Consider the following 9,048-nt stretch of genomic DNA (forward strand, 5'->3'; position numbering starts at 1 on the left):
AAAAGCAGGAGTTGCAATCATGCTATCTAACAAAGAAAAAACAATATTTGAAAAATTAAAAGGGCTAAACAAGAAAACTACATTATGATGAAAGAAACCATAAACAACAAATGGATTAACATTAATGAACTTCTATATTCCCAATTCCTTAGCATACAAATTCATGAAGGAAACATGAAGTAATCTACATGAAGACATAGTAACATGGTAGTTACAGGAATCTTTATGGTATCTTCTAAATGGCAAAATATATATTCTCAGTGCCACATGGAACTTATGCAAAACTGACCATATAATATTAGGGCACAGAGATATTGCAAACAAATATGAAAAGGTAGAAATAGTTAATACATCCTTTACAGACTATAACACAATAAAAACAGTCCAGGGATCACAAATAAAAAACACAGACCTAAATGGAGATTTAACAATGAAACCCTAAAATAATGAGTGGGTTAAAGAACAAATCATAGAAACAATAATTATGTGAAAGAAAATGATTATGATGAAAGAACATGCCAAGATTTCTAGAGTCGAGGGGAGATGTCACTGGATTTGTGAATGCTATGCCAGAAGAAAATACTCTAGCATGTTATACCGAGCTAAAAAGGCTTTGATTATGGGTCCTGTAAAAGATTATGTCTACTCTCTGAAGATAAGGTAAACTTGTCTTCAAGTAAACAAGGTAAACTTCAGAGAGTAGACATAATCTTTCACTGGACTTATAATTAAATTTACCTAAATATGAAAAAGTTAATCCCTAGCAGGTTGACCATCAGGTGATTTCTTTTGCCCATAATTCAAACCACGAAGGAGATGAATGTAGTACCTTGCTTTCAAGTGCTGCTTTAGAAATGGAAACTCAAGTAGACCAGAGTTCAATAGAGGTGAAGTCCCTCAGTAAATCAGCCCCATATATGAAATAGTTTCCTGTGGGCAGGGAAGTGACTAATCTGACTATGCCATATCCAGAACTGAACTTGTTTGGGGAAACAGGTAAAAATTTTAAGTCTGGGTCCATTTTCACTAGGTACCAACATGGTAGAGGAAAGTGGGCTCCTGAATTGGGAATTTTTTATACTTCTAGTCTTGCTATATATCACCAGAGTGATGGCAGTGTCAGAGAAGGGAAGGGCCATATTGGAAAGCTGTTGCAACAGTGAAATGAACAGGAATTGTTTGGCTACATATTGGATATGGGAAATGCCAAATTTTGCTAGGCTGACACTCATATAATAGTTATATATTCTACCATTGGGCTATCCTGCCTGATACACAGAAGAAGATAAGGGACAGATCAGTTTCCAGGGAGTGAAAAACCTAACACCAGGCTAATATGACACCCAAGTAGGCTCATCAAATCACAGCAGAAAAGATTAGTAGCAGGCCAGATCAATGACCAGGCAACTCAGTACTCAGGAAGCTCACTCCAAGTTACATCACAACAAAAGCCAGGGCAGCACCAGGGAAGCAAAGCACCTGAGATCTGACAGGAGGCCTGCTACTACCATCAGCCACAAAATGTGAGAGGGGCCTGTAACGTATATAGAAAGGAACAGAGCTAACTCCAGGTTTAGAGCTGTGCAAAAAGTAGTAGACAAAGAAGAAGACAAGGCCCAAACCTAAATCAAGGCACCCAAAGATTGTGCCAAAATTCAGTGGTTCCTGCAGAAATTAGGCCCTAGACCTAGACAATGCATCTAAAGCAAGCAGGACCTGCCCATACTATTTAAGAGAATGGAAGACAGTGAAGTCTGACCCAAGCACAAAGCCTCAGTTCAGAAAATAAGGCTAGAAACATGATTAAACAAACAAAAGAAACATGGAACAAAAGTAAGAAATACTATGGACTGAGAGAAGCCCAAGTGGTAAAACTAGAAAAAGAGAGTAAATTTACAAGTGCAACAGTTAGATCATATATACCAACAGTTAGCAAAATGACTTTCTGATGAGGCTGAACTGAAAAAAGAAGGAAAGAGAAAGATATATCCAACTGATTACAGAATTCTACAGAAAAGCCAGGAGAGATAAGGAGGTTTTCTAAAATGAGCAATGCAAAGAAATAGAAGAAAACAATAGAATGGGAAAGACAAGAGATCTCTTGCAGAAAATCAGAGATATCAAGGGAATGTTTCATGCAAAAGTGGGCATAATAAAAGACAAAAATGGTAGAGACTTAACAGAAGTAGAAGAAATGAAGAAGAGGTGGCAAGAATATACAGAAGAACTACACAAGAAAGATCTTAACATCACCAATAACCATGATGATGTGGTTACTGATCTAGAGTCAGATATCCTGGAGAAAGAAGTCAGGGTGGCTTAGGAAGCATTGCTAACAACAAGGCTGGTGGACATGATGGAATTTCAGCTGAGCTATCTAAAATCCTAAAAGATGATGCTATAAAAGTCAACATGTCAGCAAATTTGAAAAACTCAATAGTGGCCACTGGATTAGAAATGATCAGTTTACACCCTAGTCCTAAAGAAGGGCAATGACAAAGAATGTTCAAGTCACCAAATACTTGCCTTCATTTCACACACCAGCAAGGTTATACATAAGATTCTACAAGCTAGGCTCCAGCAATACGTGAACCAAAAACTCCCATGAGAGCAGCCTGGTTTTTGAAGAGGCAGAGGAACTAGAGACCAAATTGCCAACAACTGCCGAATTATGAAGAAAGCAAGGGAGTTCGAGAAAAACATTTACCTATGCTTCATTGACTACACTAAAGCTTTTGCTTGCATGGATCACAACAAAATGTTTCAAGTTGTCAAAGAGATGGGAGTACCAAAGAATCTTACTTGTTTCTTGAGTAATCTGTATACAAGCCAAGAAGCAACAGTTAGAACTGAACATGGAATATCTGATTGGTTTAAGATTAGAAAAGAAGTATGACAAGGCTGTATACTGTCACCTTTTTCATTTAACTTACACACACACACACACACACACACACACACACACACACACACACACATATATTTGGCTAGGCAATAGGGTTAAGTGACTTGCCCAGGGTCACTCAGCTAGTAAACACCAAGTGTCTGAGGCCAGATTTGAGCTCAGGTCGTCCTGACTCCAGGGATAGTGCTCTCTCCATCATTTAACTGATATTTAAAGTACATCATGAGAAAGGCCAAGCTGGATGAATCAAAAGCCAGAATTAAGATTGCAGGGAGAAATATAATAATCTTATATATGCAGACAATACCACTCTGATAACAGAAAGTTAAGAATTAAGCCTCTTCATGAGAGTGAAAAAGAAGAGTGTAAAAGCTGTCTTGAAACTTAAAATCAAAAAGCTAAGATCATGGCAACGAGGCAAATCACTTCCTGGCAAACAGAGGGAGAAGAAATGAAAACACTACCAGATTTTATATTCTTGGGCTCAAAGATCACTGAGGATGGCAACTGCAGCCATGAAATTAAAAGATCCTTGTTCTTTGGAAGGAAAACTATGACAAATCTGGACAGCAAACTAAAAAGCAAAGGTTTTGCTGACAAAGGTCTATATAGTGAAAGGTATGGTTTTTCCAGTATGAAAGCTGGACTATAAAGAATCAACGCTTTCCAATTGTGGTCCTAGAGAAAACTTTTGAGAATCTCTTGGACAGCAAGGAAATCAAATCAGTCAATACTTAAGAAAATTAATTCAGTCTATTCATAGGAATGTCAAATTCTGAAGCTTAAGCTTAAATATTTTGCCCACATAATGAGAACACAGGACTCATTAGAAAAGACCCTGATTGTGGGAAACATAGAAGGCAAAAGGAAAAGGGGATGGCAGAGGATGAGATGTATAGATATTGTCATGGAAGCAATGGACATAAGCTTGGACAGACTTCAGGAGATGGTGGAGGACAGAGGGCCTGATGTGCTATGTATGGTCCATGGGGTCACAGAGAGTTGGAGATGACTGGATGACTGAAGGACAAGCAACAGTTAGACAATATACCAGAATTTATAATGTGCCTTTAATTATTTATTAGGGGAAAATTTACATTTCTAAACACTTTCTTCAGCAAAATAGGTAAGAACAGATATATGAATTGGGTGTGCAATTTTTTAAAAATAGAAAAGCAATAAATCAACCCCCCCCCAAAAAAAGGTCAAAGTAGAAATTCTGAAAATCTAAGACGATATTAATAAAACTGAAAGAAAAAAATGATCTGATAAATAAAACTAGAAGCTTATTTGAGGGGAAAAATCTAAAATAAATGCAATATTTACCTAGTCTGGTTTTTAAAAAGAGAGAGGTAAGCCAAACTATTTGTACCAATAATGAAAAAAATTCACAATCTAATATTTAATAAAGGAAATTATCAAAACTATTTGCCAAATTATATGTCAAAAAATGACAGCTTAGGTAAATGGATGAAATATACAAAATATAAAATATACAGATAAATTGAACTTGATTATTTAAGTAACAGTATCAGAAAATGAAATTGAACAATATACAAACAAATTCCCAAGGGAGAAAAATGGACTTAAAAGTGAATTCTGGCAAATAATCAAAGAACAATTAATTGCCATATTGTGTGAACTATTTTCAAAATTAAGAAAATAAAGAATCCTTCCCAACTCTATGATAAAATCAGCCTCATACTTGAAGTGAGAATAAGTATCCTAACTTAGGTTGAACAACTCCATTTTGTTTTAAGTCTTTTTTTTTAAACTAAGTAGTTATTGTGTAAGCAGTTTTTCTATACTAAAAATACTATAATTTGGCAATGGTGCAATGATAGGTGTAAGACTCCTAAATTTGGTATGTGTCTCAAATCTGGTAAACAAATGATATACTTTTGTTCGTGAAATTAGGAAACTAAAGTTTTGACTTATAGTTTCCTTTCATCAGAAATGTAGGTAATAAGCAATCAATCAGAACTTGTCTAGTAACTTGTAATCACTCTTAACCAGAATCATTAAATCCTACCGGAGGTAACAGCTATCAACGTGCTCCTGGGTCAAGACCAGAGCAGACTTCTGTATTCCCCAACTCATAAATCTGAGCATACCGTTTGCTCACCATGCAGCACTGTTTGATGAAGACATGCTAACCCACCACCTCAGAGGGAGACATACAGCTTCTGGCCGGAGGTAATCTTGTTGTGAGCACCAGGACATTATCAGAAATCAAATGAATTTATTGCACGAAGAATTAGTGATTTGTTCCTAGAGGGGTTGATGTTTGTATTGTTGAGTAAATAATTGTAAGCACTAGATTAATGCAGTTTCACTTCACGCACTGATGAGGTTAAATCTGAATTAGCACATCAGTATAACATAAGTCAACTGGGTAAGTCAACCTAATCCAGTCAGAGACAAAGCAGAGAAAGAAAACTACAGACCTAATGAAAATCAATGCAAAAATATTAAGTAAAATATTAACAAAGAAATTACAACATATTCAAATAATCATGCACTATAACCAGGTTGGATTTATACCAGGAATGGAAAACTAAATGTTCATAACAACAAAATTAATAAAAATCATGATTATATCAATAAATACTGAAAAGGCCTTTGATAAATTCTGATACCTATTTTTGTTAACAAACATTGCAAAGTACAATAAATTAGATCTTTCATTAATGTGGAAAATAGTATGTATCTAAAACCAAAGCGAACATTATACATAAAAGCTAGAGACTTTTCCAGTAAAATCAGAGTAAACCAAGGTTGCCCATTATCCCCACTATTGTTTAACATAATACTAGAAATGTTAACAATAGCAGTAAGAAAAAGAAATAAAGGGAATAAATGTAGTCAAAGAAGAAATTAAATATTCACTTTTTTTCACACACTATACTACAAAGTAGTAATCATCATAATTATTTGGTTCTTCTTAAAAATAGAGAGGGTCAATCTAGAAGCCAATGAACATAGTGGCATATTGTAATAAACCCAAAGATTTCAACTACATCCTTAAGAACTCATTATTTGCCAAAAACTGCTGGAAAACCTAGAAAGCAGCCTTGGCATTAACTAGTTATAGACTAACTTCTTACTCCATAAACCCAAATAAGCGCCACATGAATATAAAGTCATAAGAGGTAATATCAGAAACAAATTAGGGGAACAAGAAACAAATTACCTTTCAGATGTATGGACAGGGGAATCAATCATGATCAAACCAGGGAGAGAGAAGATCACGGAAGATAAACAATTTTGATGACATAAAATTATTGAGTGTCATGTCCTGATGTGGCATGATTGCCAGCTGAGTCTTTGTCTTAGCTTTTGCTGGCCTGGGTCTATATGGTTACTCTGGAAGGGACATCAGTGCTGGACTGGCTGCAAAATCTGCCCTGAACTTGCACTTTCAGATTCCTATGGCTCTGTCTCCTGAGCTTTTGAAATTCCCAAAGTCAGAAACTCTACTCTACCTAGAATGGAAAAGGACAGAGAGGCCAGTGCAGCTAGGTGGTGCAGTGGATAGAGCACCGGCCCTGGATTCAGGAGGACTTGAGTTCAAATCCAGCCTCAGACACATAACACTTACTAGCTGTGTGACCCTGGGCAAGTCACTTAACCCCATTGCCTAGCCAAAAAAAATAAAAAAGAATGAAGAGACCAAGGACAGAGGCCCATTTCTCAGGGCCCTGTGGCTTCAAGGAAGGCCCCAAGACCTCCCTCCTTAAAGCATGATCTCTCACTGTACATCTAAAGAGAGTAACTATGAAGAAGGCAACCAAAAGAACTGAGACAAGAGAGACATTGAAGAAAAGCCCATTAAGGCCTTTCAGATGCCTTCCTAGCCAATCAAAATTGCTTCCTATTCACCCTGTGGTTAATAGAACACAGCAGGTATAGAATATCTGCAAATGATCCACATTCTCTTTGAGGCACTTCCCTTTCATGTCATTGTGACTATCCTGGAAGCAAGCTTCTTCATTTATGAAAGTTCCATCAGCTAAGGAAGTTCATGCACTCTGACCATGTGCCAGACCCTCATTACATTTGTTATATCAAGAATTGGAAACTACTAGTACCGATTAATTGCAGAATGGCTTAACAAACTGTAGTTTATGAATGTAATGGAATATTATTGTACTACATGAAATGATGAAAGGGGTGATTTTAGAAAAACCTCGGAAGACTTTTTATGAACTGATGAAGTTTGTTAAGCAGAAACAGGAGAAATATTTATAAAATAACAACAAAATAAAGAAAAACAATTTTGAAAGATTTAAGAATTCTGATCAATGCAATGACCTATGATTCCAGAGGATCAATGATGAATTACGATTCTAGAGAAGACATGTTGAATTAAGTTGCAGAATAAAATGTATATTTTTGGACATGGCCAGTGTGGGCTACTGGTTATAACTAGTTGTTCTTGACTATGCATATCTCTTACTGAGCTTTGTTTTTCTTTTTCCCCAGTAAGGAATAGGATGAGAAAGAGAGGGCTAAGAACAGGGTTAAAAGAAAAAAAGAAAGAAAGAAGATTAAGAAAAGAGGGTCATTAAAGCATATTTTAAAAAAATTAGAAGCCCAGAAATAACAAAGAAATGTAAAACATCTTTGTAAATTATAATGAATTTAATGTTACAAATTTATATTTAAATAAAGTTTATACATACATTTCATACATAATCCTTTTTCTGTTCTGTGTACATGGAAATGTTGATTTCATTTTGTTTATTAAACTCAGAATAAAAATAAATTTAATAAAAATATCTGACTCAGACCTACCTTTTTCCATCTGATTTCATATTCTTCATGTAGCTACTTCAATGTTCTTAGCATTTGCATTACTCAGTGCCTACCCATGCCAGTATCCCCCCCCCAATGACTACCTATTGTTCAAGGCCTAGTTTAAATATCACCTCTTCTTGATTCACTAAATGGAAATGATCTCCCATCTAATCTAAGAGAATTCTGTGTTGTTCGTATGCAGTTATCATATTCTAATTTTATTCCACTTATCTGTATGCATTTCCCTAACATCTTGGTCATGCCTTTATCTTTCTTTCTCTCCCAGAACTTAGTACAATGATGCATCCAAAGCTGAAGGAAGGAAGGAAGGAATGGAGTGAATAAATGGAAAAAAAAAAAATAGTGTGCCTCTATGAAAAAACCTGACTACCGTTTAGGTTCAAAGATGAGAGAGCATTGTTTTTTAACTCAGAAGGCTTGGGTTCTTACGCTGGCTATGCTATCTATTATTTTTGTGACTGAGCAAGTCATTTCATCTTTCTAAGCCTCAGTTTCTTTATCAGTTAAATAAGGCAATTGTGCTAGATGATCTAGAAGGTTCCTTCAAGCTATAAAACCTATAAAAAACTCGATGCACCCACCAGACCCACCTCGGAAGAATACGGTTACACTGCAAGGCATCGCACGCGGAAGAAGAAAAGTTCTGAAGGGTACTTATATTGCCCCTAATACGACCACAGCTCACACGTTAACGGCCCTTATGTTGCTCTTGGGTCAGCCTGAGCGGCGCCACCCTTCCCTGCGCCTCCCTCGGCGGGGAGCCCCGGCAGTAGGCAGAAGGGGGAGGGGGAGGACAGGCCTCGCCTCCAGAAAACCTGGGCCAGCCCCTCTGTCCTCTCATTGCTGTCGACCTAAGTGATTTCGGTGGCTGGCCCGGGAGCTGGTAGTCTGTTTCAGGCAAACTTTCTTTTGAGTAATCTTTCTGCTTACCTGCTGGGGGTTCCCATTCACGAGCGCCAAACCTGGTTGCCAAGGACGCCGTTCTTTCTGGGGGCGGGGTGAGAGGGAAGGGTTCCCTGCCCACGTGACCAGCGCTGTGTCTGGGGAACCAGAATGCAAGCTTTATTTCAGGGGTGGGGAATCGAGGCCGTGGCTTCCTCACCCCTGCTCTGTTTCCTACCCGGCTTCCTCATCGGCTTTTATCCTAGAGAAAAGAGAAATCTGGCTCACGTGGTGGAGGGGTATAAATGCAACTCACCTTATGACACTGGCCTTCATTACCCTCCCTTCTTTCTCTCAAACCCCTCTTCCCCCTTAACTTTTTTGGTACCAGAAGCCTTATAATGGCTTCTTTGAATAGTTTTTGACCTATGTGTCTAACA

General features: G+C 37.3%; 1 protein-coding gene across 1 annotated transcript in view; it reads right to left on the reverse strand.

Annotated features, from left to right (window-relative positions):
- TMEM232 (transmembrane protein 232) overlaps positions 1-8,707 on the reverse strand; it is a 205,809-nt gene extending 197,102 nt beyond the window's left edge. Inside the window, exon 1 of the mRNA XM_027869187.1 lies at positions 8,657-8,707. The gene's annotated coding sequence lies outside the window, so the exon portion shown is untranslated. The remainder of the gene's footprint in view (positions 1-8,656) is intronic.
- Between the last annotated feature and the right edge of the window lie 341 nt (positions 8,708-9,048).

Source organism: Vombatus ursinus, unplaced genomic scaffold, assembly GCF_900497805.2.
Source record: "Vombatus ursinus unplaced genomic scaffold, bare-nosed wombat genome assembly UNPS02014792.1, whole genome shotgun sequence".
In the NCBI taxonomy this organism is placed as follows: Eukaryota; Metazoa; Chordata; class Mammalia; order Diprotodontia; family Vombatidae; genus Vombatus; species Vombatus ursinus.